Source organism: Lepidochelys kempii, chromosome 6 (genome assembly GCF_965140285.1).
Source record: "Lepidochelys kempii isolate rLepKem1 chromosome 6, rLepKem1.hap1, whole genome shotgun sequence".
Classification (NCBI taxonomy): Eukaryota; Metazoa; Chordata; order Testudines; family Cheloniidae; genus Lepidochelys; species Lepidochelys kempii.
In genome coordinates this window covers 104,401,718-104,422,556 of record NC_136385.1, presented here as the reverse complement: position 1 = coordinate 104,422,556, position 20,839 = coordinate 104,401,718, and the positions used below count along the sequence as shown (strand labels likewise).

At 42.4% G+C, this 20,839-nt stretch overlaps 1 protein-coding gene and 1 long non-coding RNA gene across 6 annotated transcripts in view; one reads left to right on the top strand and one right to left on the bottom strand.

Annotated features, from left to right (window-relative positions):
* The window catches only part of LOC140913331 (uncharacterized), a 49,168-nt gene extending 37,416 nt beyond the window's left edge, over positions 1-11,752 (bottom strand). The window contains exon 1 of the long non-coding RNA XR_012159542.2: positions 11,317-11,752. This is a non-coding gene — a long non-coding RNA (uncharacterized LOC140913331). The remainder of the gene's footprint in view (positions 1-11,316) is intronic.
* Positions 1-20,839, top strand: part of ITPK1 (inositol-tetrakisphosphate 1-kinase) — a 256,116-nt gene that overhangs the window by 183,886 nt on the left and 51,391 nt on the right. The window lies entirely within an intron of this gene.

Below are 20,839 nucleotides of genomic sequence, written 5' to 3'. Positions count from 1 at the left end.
GGTCCCTTTGGGCAGCCATTGTTTAAAGTTAATGATCTGGACATTGGTCTCCATTGTATCTCTGAAGTAGCTCCAGTCCTATGTTGACAGTTCTTACTTGTCCATTCATACCAACCCATACATGTCTACATGACCTGCACCTAGTCAGTTCATCATTTATTTTCCTGTTTCTGAAAATAAATTAACCCCTTCATACCAAGTAAGTAGCAATACAGAAGTGAGTGGGGAAACTGAATCACATCCCATGTTTATTAAAAATAATACAGAAATATCTCTTGTCCTCCGTAAGGAGTTTTTAGGAAAGGCAGCTTGTACAAATGTCAGAGGGAGAAACCAAAAGGTTGGGTGTGAGCCTGGATGTGAGGAAAGAAGGGAAAGGAAGAGTCGGAGAGTGCTCCATGTTTGAAAGCCTTAGTGACCACAAGTGCAATAGAGAGATCACTGTTGATGGAAGATTGGGAAGGGGATAGCCTGTATCAGAAATATGTGAGAAGATGTCAGCATAGATGGAAAGGGGGAGGTTGGGAGTGGTTTGAGTCTTCAGTACAATGTTAATGAGATTATAGGAGCAGATGTGGAAGAACATCAGAATAAAGACAATGGACTTTAAGAAATCAGACTTTAGCAAACTCAGAGAATTGGTAGGTAATGACCTCAAACAAACAACAACAAAAGTTGTACAAAAAGTGGAAAGTTGGTCAAATTATGAAAAATAAATATAAAATAACACTAGCATGTCGCAAGAAAATTAGAAAGGTTAAGACAAAAAACAAGATTAAATTAGCTAGGGTCATAAAGGGAAACAAGAAAACATTTTACAAATATATGAGAAGCAAGAGGAAGACAAAGGACAGGGTAGACCTGTTACTCTATGAGGAGGCAAAAAAATAGCAGAAATCACAGGAATGGCCAAAGTGTTAAATGCCCTTTTTTGTTTGTTTTCACCAAAACGGTTAGCAGTGATTGGACAACTACCATAGTGAACATCAGTATAAATGGTATAGGATCAGAGGCTAAAATAGGAAAAGAAAAGTTAAGACTTACTTAGACAAGTTAGATATTTTCAAGTCAGCAGGGCCTGATGAAATACATCCTAGAATACTTAAGGAACTGACTGAAATGTTCTCTGAGCCATTAGCGATTATCTTTGAGAACTCATGGAGAATGGGAGAGATCCCAGACGACTGGAAAAAGGCAAATATCGTGCCTATTTATAAAAAGGGGAAAAGGACAGCTCAGGGAATTATAGATCAGTCAGATTAACTGATTAATCAGTCAGATTTCGATACCTGGAAAAATAATGGAGCAAATAATGAAACAATCAATTTGTAAGCACCTAGAAGAAAATAAGGTGATAAGTAATAGTCGTCATGGTTTGTCAAGAACAAATCACGTCAAACCAACCTAGTACACTTCTTTGACAGGGTAACAAACTTTGTGGATGTAGGAGGAGGCAGTGGGCAGTTGATATGATATATCTCGACTTTAGTAAGGCTTTTGATACTGGTTCACGTGACCATTTCATAAACAAACTAGAGAAATATAGCCTAGACCAACCTACTATAAGATGGGCCTGATGGGCTGGACCCCCTGGGATGTCACCTGGTGTGCTGGGACGCTGCTGAGGCAGGCTGTTCTGCCAGCCTGGGCCCCCTGTTACCTGGTTTTGCTGGGCTAAGCTCCCCAGCCTTTTCCAGCCATGCACACAGGCAGGGCCACGCCCAGCTTACACAGAGACAGAGATCCGCTCTGGGAAGGCTCAGCTTAAGGGGCTTGCCACAGCACCCAGATATCCTCCCACCCCGGTAGTACAAACCCAAAATTATATGAAATTTGCCTCTTCCCTCAATGTGGAGGAGGGTATGCACAAATTCTTGCCCCACTTCCCCAGTTAGAAATAACATAAACTGGATTATATTGTAAACAAGAAGTCAATTTATGAACTATAACAGGTGTATTTTAAGTAGTTAAGGAGATAGCAGACAGAACAAGGCAGATTACTAAGAAAATGAAACATAGCACGCAAACTAAGCTTATTACACTAAAGAAACTGGTTACATGTAAATTCTCACCCTAAATGTGGTTCTAATAATCTTCTTCATAGGCCGGATGCCCTTCCAGCCTGGGTCCAGTTCTTTCCCTCAGTTCAGTCTTAGTTGTTTCCAGCAGTCATCTTGGGTGGGGAAGCAGGGGAGAACTGCCAACCTGGATTACCTCATTCCCCACCCTTAAATAGGATTTGCATAAGGCAGGAGTCCTTTGTTTCCTAGTGTGACCCTCCTTCCCTTACAGTGGAAAATTACAAGAAGTCCCAGGTTAAGTTTTAGTATCGGGTGACAATACCACCTGACTCTGTAGGATCACAGCATCCATGAGTCAGTGGCAGTATGGAGCGTCCACAGGAGGACCAAGCTTTTCAGTCTGTTGTCCTCACTGATGGGCCATCTGCCCTGTCTGGCTTTTCCATTGTTGTACCTGAAGTTGTTAGCAGTGGACATCACCCAAAGTAGCATAGTTGAAATACAGATACGTAGTCAATATTCCTAACTTCAGATACAGAAATGATACATGTATACAAATTGGAAAATCACATTCAGTAAATCATAACCTTTCCAATGATATCTCACATGAGCCATCTTGCATAAACTATATCTGTTGTCATAGTCCTATCATAAACATATTTTCAGAATATACATAAGAATATGTGATGACATGTCACAGTGGGTGCACAAGTGGTTGGAAAAGCATACTCAGAATGTGGTTATGAATAGTTCACAATCAAGCTGGAAGGGCATATCGAGTAGAGGCTTGCAGGGATCTGTCCTGTGTCCAGTTCTATTCAATATCTTCATAAATGATTTAGATAATGGCATAGAGGTTACACTTATAAAGCTTGCGGATGATACCAAGCTGGGAGAGGGAGAGGTTTCAAGCGCTTTGGAGGATAGGATTAAAGTTCAAAATGATCTGGACAAACTGGAGAAATGGTCTGAAACAAATAGGATGAAATTCAATAGGGACAAATGCAAAGTACTACACTTAAGAAGGAATAATCAATTGCACAAATGCAAAATGGGAAATGACTGGTTAAGAAGGAGTACTGCAAAAAGGGATCTGGGGGTTATAATGCATCACAAACTAAATATGAGTCAACAATGTAATATTGTTGCAAATAAAAAAAAAAAGCAAACAACATTCTGGGAAGTATTAGCAAGAGACAGGAGAAGTAATTTTTCCACTCTATTCAGCACTGATAGTGCTCAGCTAGAGTATTGTGTCCAGTTCCGGGCACCACACTTTGGGAAGTATGTGTATAAATTGGAGAAAGTCCAGAGGAGAGCAACAAAAATTATTAAAGATCTAGAAAATATGACCTACAAGGAAATATTGTTTTAATTTGAAAAAGAGACGTGTGAGGGGGGACGTAAGTCTTTAGGTATGTAAGACGTTGTAAAGAGAAGAATCTCCTTCCTTAGAAGTTTTTAAGGTCAGGCTTGACAAAGCCCTGGCTGGGATGATTTAATTGGGGATTGGTCCTGCTTTGAGCAGGTGGTTGGACTAGATAACCTCCTGAGGTCCCTTCCAACCCTGATATTCTATGATTCTATGAGAAGGGTGATAAATTGGTCTCCTTAACCACTGAGGGCACGACAAGAAGCAATGAGCTTAAATTGTAGCAAGGAATATTTAAGTGAGACATTAGGAAAAACTTCCTAATGGTAAGAGTAATAAAGCCCTGGAACAAATTACCTAGGGAGGTTGTGGAATCTCTGTCACTGGAAGTTTTTAAGAACAGGTTAGACAAACACCTGTCAGGAATGGTCTATCTAATACTTAGTCCTGCATCAGTGCAAGGGACTGGAGTAGATGACCTATCCAGATTCCTTCCAATCTGACTTGTCTATGAGGTAGGTTCTCCTCAGTGTGAGGGTCGAGAGACAGTGGTGGGGTAGAAGAGAACCAAAGACAAATCTCTGAGAACAGGAAGATATTTTGAAGGGGCAGTCAGCAAAGTGGGATGAGAACCAGGAGCAGTCAGTCACAGAACCCCTAGGATGAGGGGGTCTGGGGGAGCCATGAATAGTTTGCTATGTTTAAGGTAGCAGGGCGGTTGAGGGGAAATAATTATGGAGAAGTGACCCTTAGACTTGGAAAGGAATATGTCATTAGTGCCTTTTATAAGGTTTGCTATCTCTTTTAATGCATTGAAAAAGGGTATTTCTCTGTCGAGGAAAAAGGGCTTAATAGTTTGCAAAACTCAACTTTCATTTTTAGGAGAACACATTCTGTACTTCATAAATCCTGACAGCCTGATTTCAGATACAACACTGATTCTTGTTATAAAATCCCCTATGATGGATACTCCAATTAAGAAAATAAATTGGTAAATTTCAGTACGTGTTGTATCTCTATCAGCAGTCTGGAACTACTCCCCAAGGCCTGTAAAAGCCCCTCCAGATAATGCAATGCAAAGGAATACAAAGAAACAAGTTTCCAGTCACCGGAAGAGCCTATGCCAGCTGGTTATGCAAGAACGGGTGATGCAATCTTGGTTTATTGTACTAAGACGAAAGATTCAGTAAGTGGCAGCGTGTCTGTAAATACTGTGCCTATGTTTACATGGAAGAGTACAATACTTTTTGCTCCCTTCAAACAAATAAAATCACATTAGCAAAATTTCTTGAGATTTTAATCTTTGCTAAGATGGAAAGAATGATGCAGGGGAATAATTGACTTGGCTTAACATTGGTAAGTGCGTAGTAAAACAACTGGGGACAAACCCACTGCCTTCTGAGGGATTTAGTTTGGGATGCTTATTTATGTGTGTATATCTTCTGTGCCTCTCCTTCCCAGCCCCAAAGATCTTCTTTCCAGGAAGTGGGAGTTCTGACCACATAATTGTTTTTTCTACTGCAGTGGCGCTTAAGGACCCCAAGACAAAGATCAGAGCCCCATGGTACTAGAAACTGTACAAACAAATAACAAAAGACAGTATCTGCCCCAGACATCTCACAGCTTTAGGGTGCAGACGATATTCAGTAGGTGACTAAACATGCAAAAGAAAGGTAGGAGGACAAGGTAACAGTAAAGACTGGTGCAGTTGCATATATTAGTAGTAAGAATGGTCTCCGAAGTCAAATACTGAATGCATTTCCTTAAGAGCATCTAGAACGTACAGCCACATACGCTGCTTTGGGTGGGAATAGGTGTAATATTTCAGTGCAAATTTCATCTGAGTGTGGGGATTCCTGTCCTCTGACGGAATGCAGTAATAGCATAGGAAGAGGGTTTCTCTGCCACAAAGACCCAACCTCCACCAAAAAGCAGCACCCAGGAGCAAGGGTTTTCCTTGCTGTGGCCACAAGATACATGTGGAAGGAATTTGAATAGGCAGAAAGAGGAGGTATTCTTGCCTCATGCTGAAACAGTGTGATGCTGCCTGATATGATGGATTCATTAAAGATCAGTTTTTAAAAAGAGCAGTCTTGCCAAGGTCAGAAATCTGGCCTGATCTGCTTAGTAAGTGATAATTCCTCAGTTTAAATTTGCCTGGGAAAAACTTTGACTTAGGGCTTCTCTGCGTGGGAAGAGTTTTTTTTGTTGCCTGCCCCCCAGTATAACTTTATTTTTTTCCAGAATAAATTGTGTTGTGTCCACACCCAAAAGTGGTGAGTTTTTTGAGTTATCAGGCATTTTATCCCGTTTTAATTAATCTGCTTTGGAAGCTATATAACTCTATTCCAGGATGAGTTATACACTTTAAGACTTATGTGACTACACTCCTATTTTAAATTAACATTCCTGCTTCAGACACATCACCTGCTACCATCCCCCACTGCATTTCTTCACACCCGAATCAGCCTGTTTTGACTTGTGTGCCCTCCATTGCTCCAGGGTTGTCTTGACTAGATGTCATCTCCCTTTTTAAATTCTGGCGCGCACACAGATATGCCCCTTTGCCGTTCCAGCTTGTGGTAAGTTCACATAGCTAGAGTCCATTACAGTAGCTATGCCCGTGTGATCCCATCTGGCGTTTCTGGACTTACTTGCTGTCTGGGGAGAGGAGCATGACCACTCCTGTCTTAAAATGAGTCACTGGAGCACAAAGCTCTTCAAGCAGCTGTTTCAAGCAGTGGAACAAATGTGGGAGAAGGGGTACTCCCAGGATAGGGTCCACTGCCATACCAGAGCCAAGATGCTCCTGCAGAACTATAAAAATGCTAAAGACAAAACCAAGACTTTTGGCAGTACTCCCAGTGCATGAGCTTACCAGGAGCACAGGACTGGATTTTTACCAGGAATGCCACTGTGGAATCCCGGTGTGGTGTGGACAGTTTGGAAGGAACCCAGCCTATCCCATACCCCAATGAAGAGACATTCCTCCAGACAACCCAACCTTGCGCTTAAGATGCAGTCAGAGACAGCACTGCAAATGACTCCTGAGACCCAGGTGGATAGCCAGCCTGACAGTGTTGCAGAGGGGACCTCAACCAGTGAATACTATGTGCTGTATTACAAAAAACTGTCCAGGTCTCCGAAGTCAAATACTGAATGCATTTCCTTAAGAGGAGGGAAATGTATCAGGGGAGTTAAATAACTTTATTCCTAGGACCACCTGGGAGCTGCCATGTTGGCCAGATACTGCTAATTAGGAAGCCAGACACGCACCTTAGTTCTCTCCTTCCTTAGCTTTTAATATAATCACCACCTCCATCCTCCATTGAGTGATCAAAAGGGCATCTGTTCTGGAAAGTTTAAGCTCAAAAGTGTTTTTTTCCATGATATACCAAATCCCTAGATCCCGATAGATGCTGGACTAAGCGTGCCAGCCCCCACTCTCCTTCCCTTGCTGTTTAAGGATCCTTCTTCTGCCCAGTAGATAGTGGCTGGCCAAAACCAGATGAATTCTGGGATATCAGGTAAGGAGTCATAGGAGTTTGACCTCAAATCCCAAAATTCCATTAGGTTCCTGTAGGCATCCCACAATTCGATGCAAGGAAGGTCCCAGAATGCATAGAGCCTAGCTATGGAACATCACACCATGGGATATCTGCCCAGAAAGTTGTGCCGTTATTTTGAGAAAGTGCAGAGGTGTCTGGATGCAATAATTCACAAAGGCAGTAGCTTAAGATGGCATAAACAAAGTAATGTGAGCACATTCTTCCAGCATAGTTATACCTGTGTAGTTATAGTGGAAAAACATATGCCAACAAAATTGCCCCATGTAGCTACTTGTGAGTTGATGAGTCATCCCTGAACTAGAGCCTGATTAAGCCACATGGAGGGATGATTCATTCCTGTGTTAGGCTCTAGGCAATCCGCAAGGTGGTCTGATGACTTTGAGCAGGTATTTAAGCCTCAGAGGCGAAACAGCGTCTGTCTGCTCAGTTTAGCCTCATGGCTTGGAATTCTCCTCTACCTGATAGTGGTGACAGACTCCACAGGCCTCATCCTGCTCCAGCCCTGCTCTCAGCCCTACTCTTGCTTTGTCCCAACCCTGCTCTTGGCTCCTGATTCCAGGTCTGACCCTTGGCTTTGATAGCTAAGCTCGACTTCCACCGCTTCAACCGCTGAGCCCAACTGCCATCATTCCAACCTCAAGGCCTGACCATCCGCACCTCAGTTTCTGATGACAAGACTTCACACTTTAGTCAACACCTTTTTAAAAAAAAAAATGCACATTTTACTTGCTTGAGTTGGGCAAGTTTCTCCCCTTTTCCTTGTTTTAAGTGGACCGCATTCCTTCTTACTCAGGACTCCGGTATTCTCCAGATTGCAACAGTCTGTGTAATCTGAGTAATGGTGATGGATAGCATCACTCTTGTCTACACTAAAAAATACCCCTTGGAAATAAGTGCAGAATAGAATCCTTGATTTGTCTGCACTTCCATTTTGACCCATGTAATCCACTTCTCTAGGCATCTGAAATGCATCTAAAGATCTATTCTAGTCTTAATCGGAAATCTCAGAAGGTTCACTAATAAGCACAATGTAAATCTAGCCATTCCTTCACCATCACAAAACACAAGCTTCTATGCTAGCTCTGACTTGTTAAGTATAAAAGGAAGTCCCACGTACATTAGAGTTCATTAGCCATACTGATGACTGTTCTTGTTGAGGGCAGTAGGAAGGGAGGATCTCGGCTTTCAGCTAAGTGCAGATTACCTGAAAGCCGTGGTCAGATTGCCATTTGCATATGTTGCTGGCTTGATTTTTAGATTTCTGCTTGAATTCCCCCCCTCCATCCCTATTTATTTACATCTTTTGAATATCTGTCTGAACATTTCTCTCTCTCCATTGTGTTCTTACTTTTCCATCGTGTTCTTATATTTCACTCCTCGTGACGCAGTGTGAAACACATTAATATCACAATGTGTTTCTTGGAAGCTGCTTTGCATAACAAAGACATACCCATATGAAAACACTAGTCCCCAAATGTGGGAAAGCGTAAGGCTATAGCAGAGTAGAAATAGGCATGCATTGCACTAATGTGGGGCTGGATCTGAGATACCGCAAAGCTCAGGGATGTTCTGATGTGGGATTTTGCTTTGGGCCCTTCTTGGTAATTCATCAAGAATAATTAACATTTCGTAATAGTGTCTTTCATCCAAGGATCTAAACATACAGTACAACTATGTATTAACCCTCTCAGATCTCAGTGCACATTCGTTTACAGAGGAGTAAATGGAGGCCTAGAGGTTAAATTACTTGTCAAGTTTCCACAGAGAGTCAATGACAGGGTCAGGATAGTACACCAGTCCTGACTGCTGTTTCTGTGCTCTAATCGTTCGAGTACAATCCTTTTGGAAATGCTATGGTTGTAGGCACTCAGGCAGCATGATGATGGGCACCGTATAGGAACTAGATGGAGATACCACTGAGCTGCTTCTCTGCTTTAAAAAGGTTTTAAAAAAAAAAACAACACTCTTCAGCACTGCCATGGGCCACTTCCTTGCTTCTGCCTTAAATATGCAGTATGTGGGCATGCACTGTGTAAAATGAAAGTGATATTTATAGGGACTATGGGCTGTGCATTCTGTAGTCTCTCAAGACTTAGCTGCAGAAATCTCATTAAACTGATCTAGTTAAGGGCCATCAGTCCTCTTAGATTAGAGCTATAAAGAGCTTTATGAGAGTATCTGTTCTTTTTGGATACCCCCTTAGCTTTTGAAAGTGAGTTGTTCTGTTTATGTGCAAGAAGCAGCAGCCTATCTTTTCATGGGTATTACCACCAATGTTCTTTTCCCCCCACCCCTTTTCTTGTTAGACAATGTGAGAAACAGAAGGTCTGATTCTTTGGCCATGCTGGTCTAAATGAGGCATTAACTCCATTGAAGTCAAAACGACTTGATGTAAAACAAGCAAGAAAGGAGAATCAGGCCCTGATCCTTCAAGGTTAATCTGGATGATTAGTATCCTAATATGTAGGAAGAGCTATCCTACTGTAAAGTGAAACTTCTCAAACTGGGCTTTCATTGGTAAGTGGGAATATAGTTGGCACAAAATCCTTTGCAACAGTCTCGCACTTTCTGCCAGTTTTTAAACTGTTTTTTGGAGTCAGTGGACATCAGAGGTTATTGAAGGACTGTGGCCTGTCTCTCTCAAACTGGTGTTGAATAAAGAAAAAGAGGACTTGTGGCACCTTAGAGGTTAACAAATTTATTTGAGCATAAGCTTTCGTGAGCTACAGCTCACTTCATCAGATGCATTCTGTAGCTTATGCTAAAATAAATTTGATAGCCTCTAAGGTGCCACAAGTACTCCTTTTCTTTTTGCGGATACAGACTAATACGGCTGCTACTCTGAAACCTGGTATTGAATAGTCTGTCTCCCTAACTACTAATTATTTCTCTGTTGGTACAGATGGTCTCCACCAAGTGGTTATGAACAGTTTTTTGGGAGGGAGGGGTGCATGCATATGTGAATCCTCTCAGCATGAAGCAGTTATTGAATAATCTCTTCCATTCAGTGGCAGCCAGGAATTCTTAGTGGGAAACAACATGCTGCTATAGCCCTTGCATCAAAGGGTATGCCTGTCCCATTTTTCTCCACAGGCCAAATTTGATCTATTAATCTCCTAGGTTGGCCTTTTTTTGCACTGTGCTGCTCTTATACAAAGTGCTGTTCTTGGAAGACGAACCTAAGAAATAAGTATAGAAATGGGCTGTGATGGGAAACAGTAAATACTTCTACTGGAGTGCAAACTGAAGGTAATAACCATCTGCTTGGCTGCAGATGAATTTGCCAGACATGTGCAGGCAGAAGGTACCTATTTGTGCTGCTGAATTTATTAGGTAGAGTCTAACATTTTATTGACTCCAACAGAATGTTAACTTAACAGGCAGTAGCACATTGGTTGCAATAGAGGCCCAGCAGCAAAGTAGTGTTATATTTAAAAACTACTAAGAAAATGATTCACATGCTGCCGTTGCTGGAAAGGTACAGATAGTTTTCTGTAGGAAATTCTCCCGTTTTTTAACAGTGTAGTATTTGGGCTGTAAGTTCCTCAGGCAGAGAGTTTATGCCTAGCAAGCTTGGCACTATATAAATAATAATCCTATTATTTATTAGAGTGGCTGCATAGTTGAGTGATCTGCGCAGGAAACAGGAAGCCAGGAATGCCTCATTTCCACTGTTGCTGACACACTACAGTATTTGTTGTTGTTAGGCTGATTGCTGAACCTCATCATACCTACTTGCCTATCTGTAAATTGGTGATAATGCTTACCAGCCTGCCTACCTCACTGGCATCTTTTAAGTATTAATTAGCCAGTGTTGGCAAAGCACTTTTATATTTCCATCCTTATATCTTCAAAGTGCTAAGTATCGCTATTACAGCTTATTAGTACAGCACAGACTATACAATAGACTAGGAGATAGTACCAAAGCCATGTCATAAGTGATCAAGCCTGATAGGCAGTGTATTTGTATAATTATAACATATCTTGGGTTATGTAAAAAGCCAATAGGCTGAAAGACTTTAATTATCTCAGAAGTGCAGTGCCAAGTTCTAGTTCTGTGTCTGATACACTATTTAAAAAAAAAAGTGTGGGAAAGTGTGCGAAATGCAGTACGGCTGTGTTACTGGCATGTTTATCAAGACGTTAATTAGCTCTGAATAGGCAGAATAACCATTGGGCCTCAGATATTCACACTGAACCCTACAGTCATACCTGAATATAGAAGACAACCTGAGAAGTAGAGTTCTCCCTTCTAGAACTCCCTCTTGGATGTCCTAGATGTCAGTACTTACAACACCATTGCAATGACCATATCATTAAATGACCATGGAGACAGAGACTCCTTTGAACTCACCAAATAGGTCTTTTGTTTTTTCTGGAAAATGACTCCTCATCTCAGCCTTTTTTGCTCTTGGCAAACTGGAAATGTTCCGATCTGTGAGAATAATCCCCTTAACTTTCATACAGTTTCACTGCTCTATGGAAATTCTGGCGATTTCAGCAGAAACTGTTTTAGCCTTCTGTTTCCAGGCTCCCTTCTTTTTTTGGAATGTGGAGCATTTTATAAGAGGCCCAGCTCCTCCATGCAGTGTCTGAAAACCACCTGAATACACATCTTCCTCTGGAGAGCTGGTCAGGTTACTCTGGTTCCAGTTGTTATTACACAGCCCCACTGTGGGCCTTCATTCTCTGTTACATGTAGTGCCAACATAGGGTTACCAACTTTCTAATCGCACAAAACCAAACACCCTAGGCCCGCCCCTTCCCTGAGGCCCCACCCCGCACTCACTACATTCCCCCTCCCTTGGTGGCTTGCTGTACCCCACCCTTACTCACTTTCACTGGGCTGGGGCAGGGGGTTGAGGTGTGAGAGGGGGAGAGGGCTCTAACTGGGGGTACGGGCTCCGGGGTCGGGCCAGAAATGAGGGGTTCAGGGTGTGGGAGGGGAGTCCAAGCTGGGGCAGGAGTTGGGGTGTTGGAGGGGTGAGGGGTCCAGTTGGGGTGCAGGCTCTGGGGTGGGGCTGGGGATGAGGGGTGCAGGAGTGAGCTCTGGGTTTGGGGGGATCAGGGGGTTGGGGCACGGGCTCGCCTTGGGTGGCTCCCAGTCAGCGGTGCAGTGGGGCTACAGCAGGCTCCCTACCTGTCCTGGCATTGCGCTGTGCCCTGGAAGTGGCCAGCAGGTCCGGCTCCTTGGCAGGGGGACAGGGGTCTCCACGCGCTGCTCTCGCCCGCAGGCACACCCCCCCCCAGCTCCCATTGGCCACGGTTCCCAGCCAATGGGAATGCGGAGCCAGTGCTTGGGGCAGGAGCAGCGCATGGAGCCCCATGGGCGACCTGCCTAGGAGCTGGACCTGCTGGCCGCTTCCGGGGTGCAGCACAGTGCCTGGACAGCTAGGGACTAGCCTGCCTTAGCGCCACCAACCAGACTTCCAACAGCCTGGTCGGCAGTGCTGACTGGAGCAGTCAGGGTCCCTTTTCGACCAGGCATTCCAGTCGAAAACTGGACACATGGCAACCCTATGCCACCACAGACTTGTAAAACACAGTTGAGGAAGATGGCATAGAGTTTTCAGCAGCTCAGTCATGTGACCAAACTCCATTGGATTTTCCTGATAATCAGCGCTGATTTGGGGGATCATCATAAGAATGTAAACTTACCCCAAAAAAAGCGAGATATTTTGAAGCTTCTACTTTAATATAACTTTTTTTTTTAACTATAAATCCCCTCCATCGTTCTGCTCTCTTTCACATGTGTGAGGTGGTGTGTTGCCATTCTGTTCCCCTTCATCGTTGGAAAAATAAGTCTGCCCGATGTCCGACACGAATGCTTCTCTCAGCCTTTCCCGAGATCTGTCTCCCGCACAGGGCGGCTCTGCCAATTTTGCCGCCCCAAGCAGTCGCAGCCGAATTGCTGCGCTGCCGCTGAAAAGCTGCTGCGGCGGGAACAGCAGTGGAGTTGCCACTGAATTGCCGCTGCGGGACACGGCTGGCCGCCCCGTTCTCAGTGCCGCCCCGAGCACCTGCTCGGAAAGGTGGTGCCTGGAGCTGGCCCTGCTCCTGAATGAGACAGATCACCTCTCACCTTTCACGTTTCCATGGGATCGCTCCATTGGGTTCTAGTGACCAGTGTGTGTTCGCCCCATAGCATATCTTAATTCCAGACATGTCCATGGCTGTACTGATCCAGTTCCAATACTTATGAAGCTGAATCACAGTGAGTAAGCTGAAAGTTCGTTTGCAGGACATTTATCTCGTTTTAAACAGGAGTGTTTATATGTGAGATAGACATGCTCATTTCTAATCAGGAGCAAATTCCCCAAACAGAATTGCATGAAACATTTGGTACCTTGGAATCTAATCATTCTAGCCATGCAGGAGAAGGGGGGTGGGGAAGTTACCTTCAACAAGATGTAAAAGGGTAGAAACCTATATTTCTGCCCTGTAGCAGTGGGAAATGCCCTAAAAAGAGCTATTTGGGCATTGTGGGTTGCAGGACAGGATAAAAAAAATTTATGGATGTGTTGGCAGTATCATTTAGACCACAGTTTTTTGAAAGAGCTGTATCTTCAGTATTGGAGAAGTCAGCAGGCAATGCTGACAGGGAAAGTTGTACCTAGGGGTGGTGGTGCTGACTTTCCTTTCTCGTATGCTCTATTTCCCCTTAAGTGTCTCCTACCCCAACCCCCAAGTTTAACGTGAATTTGCCTTGTTCTAAAACCATCCTTGACAGCCCTGAACTGTGATAGTTATAGTAGGTTTATATATTATTATGAGTTTATAATCCTGTTGTCTTTACTTTCAGGTATGGGTTTTAGCTTTCCCACTAGTATTCAGAGGTTCCAAATAATGCCCATTCATTATAGGTAGAGACTTGTGCTTATGTGGGTTTTCGGTTACATGTAGATACTCCATGCAAAATTGTAGCATTAATAGTGTTAAAGTTGAGGAATCCAACCCACAAAGCTAAGTATAACTCTGCCCCCTTGTGTCTTTGAATTATGGCACCAAATTCAGACTTAGTGTAACTCTCTTGCCTTCAGTGGAGTTGCACCATGGAATGAATTCAGCCAATGTCCTCTTTAATTCATTGTATTAATTAATAATTTATCTATAATACAATCTGGAATTTCTTATGTAGCCTTGCTACATAAGGTGTCGTAATAAGTAAGGTGTCGACGATACCGATCTTAAGACTTGACTTGATTTTTAAGCCTCAGTACTATTACAAACCAAAGTATATTTGAACAAAATCTGTTCTGCTGGTGTTAAGTTGTGCATGCACAGAAATACTGAGTGGAATTTATTAAACAAATAAGAGATTTTTGGGAGTATTTTTTTTAACACTGCTCAAAAATGGCTGAATAGATTTTTCTGAAACTTAAAAAAAAAAAAAAAGCCTCTTGGCTTAGCTGTGACTTTTAAAATTTTATTTATGATCAGATCCATTTTTATAGCAGAAATCTTATAAAACTTGTTTTACAACTTGAGATAATATCAGTATTATACAGAAATACACAATTATAAATTGACCTATGGAAGGCCTTAAAGCTACATTGACAAGACTTGCTACCAGTCTCTTTCTTCTTTGTGATATATTGATTACATATTGTGGTTGATGCTTCTCATCTTCTCCTTCTGTCTTTTTAGTAGATAGTGTCAATTAAAGTCTTTCATCTCATGTTGAGACCCAAGCTTCTAGTTTTTCTTGCATTTAGGCATTTAACACGTTTATTAGTTGCCATATCAAAACTCTACACAATATTAAGATTTTCTTCTCCTTCCTCCCGTCTGTTTTACTTATTTTATATCTTAATCTTGAGTTTAACTTTGACTGTTGTTGAAGAGATTTCTCTTTCTTAGTATTCAAAAAAATTTACATAAAAAATTCCATTTGTGAAAGCTGTGAGCAACTGCAAAAGGGGGCGTTCGGATGAAACCTGTTTTTCAAATTTAACTGTGGCTGTCACTATAGTAACTATATAATGATTCCATGTATTCTGAATGAGGAGGAGACCATCGTATAGCCTATATCTGCACTGCAATTAAACACCTGTGGCAGGGCTCAGGCTGCAGGTCTGTAAAATTGCAGTTCAGACGTTCGGGCTCGGGCTGGAGCCCAAGCTCTGAGACCCCAGGAAGGGGAGAATTCTAGAGCCCAGGATCCAACCCAGCCTGAACGTCTACGCCGCAAGTTCAAAGCCCGACAGCCCAACTCCTGTGAGACGGGCCAGCCACAGGTGTTTAATTGCAGCGTAGACATACCCTTGGTGGTTTAAAATGAGAAACCCTCAACCTAAAGTAAACTGGCTACTAACAAAGGAAATCTGCTAGGTTTTTTTCCAGTTGAAAGTGAACTCCGGGGGCGGGGGAAACGTTTGTCGAAGTTCACCTTTCCTCCACATGGTGTATTAGGATGACGATATGTGGCACTGACTAGATCAATAGCTGCAAGTCCTTCATAACCCCATGGGAGTGGAGTGCAGTTGTGGCAGTCTGTGAAAGTGATAATGAAATGCAGTTTACTGGAAAACTCCAGGTTTAAGCTTCTTGAAGTCACAGGGCCAAGTATTCTGTCGATTTAAAGAAGGGCTTTTCTCTGGTAAAGACTGAGGATTCAGAACTGTTGTTCCTTCTAACAAATCTCTTGTGATTGTTACTTTTGATTTGGGAGCCTTTGAGAGTGAATAAACTGAACCAGTGGTACTGAGTTATGGAAATTGCCTATTTATTTTAATGACTGTTTACAAAGGAGGCCAAGACTTCAGGAGCATTCCCTTTACTGTATATTGTGTGTATTTTATATACAGAAGTAACCCACCCTATTTCTTCAAAGCAGTCCCCACAGCCTCTACAGCCAAATGTAGAGTCTCACAGGGAAGCTGTTGCCATCTTTATAACTAGCTAGGAAAAAAAGATGGTAAATAAGCAGCACCAAGCTCTTTCAGAAAGGTGGATTCTGTAAATAAATAGTTTGGCTCTCAGAGTTGTGTTACAGATTGAGTCTTTCTGGTGGATCTGTAGAGAGAAGTTTTTGGCAGCTAAAATTCACAGATTAAAACTGTCTATGGGGCAGAGTGTTAATTTGCTATAATAACCTTAATAATTATTTGCATTTCCGTAGTGCCTTTCATCTAAGTAGCTCAGAGTTTTGGGAGCCCTTTTTACTTAAGCCTCACAACACCCATGTGAGGTTAGTATTCTCCTCATATGCAGATGGGAAATCTGAGGCACAGCTAAGTGAGGTGATTTAGCCAGTTGCACAGTGAAGCAATGGTGGTGCTGGGACTAGAACACAGGTCTCCTGGTTCTCTATTCTATTCCTTAATCACTCAGCAGTGAAGATTTAAGGGAGGCTGTTGTGACTATGGGTCTGGATGCTGGAGTCCGGAGCGTTAGTGGTGTTGGTGTCCCAGTGCATTATTTCCAGTCACAGGCTTTGCAGTACCCTGATAGGAAATCCCTGGCCTTTAGAAGGAGAACTAATCCCTTTTTGTGCTTGGACTGGGATAAATAAAGCCATTTGGTTGCACCTTGTTTGGTCATGATGAAGCTTTCAGTGTTTTTGCTGGAGGTTCCCCCCCCCCCCCCCCGTAGAAAGCTATTCTTCTCTTTTAAAAGCTACTTTGCTGAAAGCTTCAGAAGGTGCTACAGCCATGGTCCTAGGGATGTTAATTGTTCTCATCCTAGCTTGACTTTTCTAGACGTGATAGATGGGAGGGACTCGTGTAGCTTCCAGAAATAGTTGTTCCACGCAAATGGGTAGTAAGAACTTGAGATCAGAATTCTTCTCTGGAAAAGTGTGTCTCTGTATCCACTTTGCCATCATACTATGTCTGCAGTACTTGGATTCTGCTGATATTTTTTTTGACGTGTTGATACTTTGCTTCACAAATCTTAAGGATCATAGAAGTTAGAGAGTTAGAGAAGTTGTATCATCTGGTGCTTTGTCCAGTTTGGTTTTTATAGTCCCAAGCATTGAGACTTCCACCACATCTCACTGCCAGAAAAAAATTTTCCTGACCAATATTCAATCTACATTTTTCTTTTTTATTAATTGCATTTCATTGCTTGTAGCAGTATCCTTGCATGTCACCCAAAATAATTCCCTTGGTGTTTATAACCCTCCGGTTCTCTATCGCCCTCCACTCCTCTTATTTGTTGTTTGGCCAAGTTATTCTTCTACTCTTTCTTCATAGGTCAGTTTCTCCAGCTCCCGGATCGTTTTTTGGCTTCCGTGTGAACTACCTCCAATTTTTCTATCTTTCTGAGAAAGTGTTACCCAGAACTGAATGTCAGATTCCAGGTGAAGCAGAGCCATAGAGAGAGAGAGCCATAGAGTGCTACATCATCACTTACTGCCTGTTGGTATATGCAGCCCGCTTTCCCAAGCACACTTATCACCTGCATCTGACCTGCATCCAAAGTGGGAAGGGGGTAGAGCAGTGGTTCTCAACCTATTTACCATTGTGGGCCACGTATGCAGCTCTGTGTGTGTTATGTGGGTCACATCCACACAATATATATACTACCTGTATGGCCCTGACGATGTCACATGGGCCGAAGCAGTGTGCTGATTGAGCCGCAGGTTGAGAACCCCTTGGGTAGAACAATGGAAGGAAAAGAAATGATGATGAAAAGAGACTGGGAAAGAAGGAGGGGGAGAGAGAGAGAGAACAAAATTTAAAAAATGGGGTAGGGGAGGGAAGGAGCCTTGTCAGAGTAGAGTCTTGAAGAGAAAGAGGAAGGGGGGTGTCGAGGCTCCTCCCCCACTCTGAACTCTAGAGTACAGATGTGGGGACCTGCATGAAAACCTCCTAAGCTTACTTTTACCAGCTTAGGTTAAAACTTCCCCAAGGTACAAATTAATTTTATCCTTTGTCCTTGGAATATCCACTGCCACCACCAAACTCTAACTGGGTTTACTGGGAAATGCAGTTTGGACACATGTTTCCCCCCAAAATCCTCCCAACCCTTGCACCCCACTTCCTGGGAAAGGTTTGGTAAAAATCCTCACCAATTTGCATAGGTGACCACAGACCCAAACCCTTGGATCTGAGAACAATGACAAAGCATTCAGTTTTCAAACAAGAAGACTTTTAATAGAAATAGAAGTAGATAGGAGTAAAGGAATCACCCCTGTAAAATCAGGGTGGTAGATACCTTACAGGGTAATTAGATTCAAAACATAGAGAACCCCTCTAGGCAAAACCTTAAGTTACAAAAAAGATACACAGACAGAAATAGTTATTCTATTCAGCACAATTCTTTTCTCAGCCATTTAAACAAATCATAATCTAACGCATACCTAGCTAGACTACTTACTAGAAGTTCTAAGACTCCATTCCTGTTCTATCCCCGGCAAAAGCAGCATACCAACAGACACAGACCCTTTGTTTCTCTCCCTCCTCCCAGCTTTTGAAAGTATCTTGTCTCCTCATTGGTCATTTTGGTCAGGTGACAGCGAGTTACCTTTAGCTTCTTAACCCTTTACAGGTGAGAGGATTTTTCCTCTGGCCAGGAGGGATTTTAAAGGGGTTTACCCTTCCCTTTATATTTATGACAGGGGGGTTAGAGAAAATATAGTCTGAGCGAAAGCAGATGCTGCAGAAAACATATCAAGATAAAAAATGAAAAATAAGGACAAAGGGGGGAGAGAACAAGAAGGCACATTGATATTTCAGCTGTGATTTAATGGTCGTGCTGTTTCAAATAGCAACGACAAAAATTCTAAAGCTATATCCAGCACTGGATTGGATGCAAGACTAGCCCTCTACCCCCTTTAGATGTAGTGAAGGTGAGCCTCTCAGGCTTGATCCACGTCAGTATTCTTTTTCTTGCTTTGTTTGTTTTTCTTTGTTTGTTTTAAGTTGACAGATTCTCTGATCTGGCCAAGTGGCATCCTGGTTGTGTTTCCAAATTCAGGTCTCTGACATAGGCTGCCATTGTACTAAAAAACAAACAAAAGAGCTTTCTGTAATGCCCAGTTCAGAGTGAGTAAAAACAGGGCTTAAGAACTTAGTGAGTCTCTTACATCATGGCATTCCTTCGATTTTTAAAGAGATCTCTTCACTGACTTCCTTGTTTTAGTAAATGCTGGGGAAAGATATTGTTAACAATTCTGTTTATCAGGGATTGAATTTATTATCTTTTCTTTAATCATTATTATAAATAAATTAGCCCTGAAGATTTCCAGGAGAAAAGAATCCAAGATTGTAGTTCCCCTGCAGTCAGTGGTTAGTGCTTAACAATATTCTTTAGATATTGAAGCCAGTAAATGTTTAGGTTTTGTAGTAAGAAAAATGAACATTTAAAAATGGTCCCTCCTTATTTAACAGCTCTGCTCCCTCTTGCTTCAGTTATCGTAGGTCATCCATAAACCCCGGTGACTTGCGTGGATGGAACTGGGAAATGGGACATATGTCTACACAGCAACTAGACACCCACGGCTGGCCTGTGCCAGCCGACTCAGGCTCTCAGGGCTTGGGCTGCAGGGTTGTTTTTGTTGCTGTGTAGACTTCCATGCGCAGGCTGGAGCCTGAGCTCTGAGACCCTGCCATTTGTTCAGTAGCAGAGGACAAAAGATTATACTGTCCTTCAAAACGGTCAGTATTTCTGTTGGGTGACCAATGCTCTTCGTTATGGTCTGATCAGAATTGCTTGACATTTTTCCTTGGAATATTTCTTTTGATGAAAAATGGCCTTTTTTCCATAACCGTTTTCAATTCTTTTAAAATTTTCCAGCGTGTGGATGAAAATATAAAACTGAAAATTGTTTGGCTTTTGAAAACCACCAAAACAAGTGTTGTTTGTTGGGGAAAAAATGGAAAATTTTGATTTTTTTTTTAAATGTGCAGCAAATACTTATCATTTCCTGACCAGCCATAGTTCTGATAATTGAATCTTTATGCATGATGGGAGGCAGAAGGAACCCACTTTGACTTTAAAATCCCAAGCTGAGTGCTCAGGGCTGGAATTCAGAAAAGTCACTTGTACACTAAGGCAATTTTATATTTAGCCATCGTGAGAGAATGAACAACGAATCCTCCCCAGATCTACCATTGAAAAACATTCTTTGGCAATCACACTTTAACGTGAAGCTCTAATCTGAAAAGTGACTGTAAAAGTGGCACCATCTCCTGTTATCTATGTGTACTGAGTTATAGCTACTCACTTTCCTGACAAAAGTAAATTTAACATAACTACTTTTTACTTCTATTAGACACGCAGAACTAACACAGCTCTAGAAGAGGTGAGGTAGGTGTGTATATTAGGGAGGTGGCATCTTCTTTTAGAAGATCTCAAAGCACTTTAAAAACATAATTACTTAGTCCTCAGTAGACCTTTCTGAGTAATGCAAATAATTATTATCCTCTTGTTTACAGATAGGAGTAATAATGCCCCAGTGTCACAGAGTGAGTCCGTGGCAGAGCCAGAAATAGAACACAGGACTCCTGACTCCCATTCCTCTGCTCTCATCTCTAGACCAGTTCTTGTTATGGCCATTGTTATCCTCTTGATGGTGGTTTCCTGTGGCAACCGGAAACCATTTTTTGACTGAGAAACAGAGAGAACATCCAATAATGCCCGATGCTGGAATGCATTGCCACAATGGGTTAAATGTACCTTGAGGTGCTTGTTTACACAGGGTTTGGCTTATGTGACATAACTGGGTCTCTCAGTTTCATGCTGATGAGAACCAGGATTGAGATCAGCCATCAAACACTAAATTTGCATACTGTCTCACATGGGTTCTGATGCTGAGCAGCTGCACCGAGCTTGCTTTCCCTCTGATAACAGAGGCTTGGTGGAGAAAGCAGGATGCTTTCATCAGAAAGCTGTGGAGCATGTGTGCAGCCGCAGAATAGACAGTAATTGGT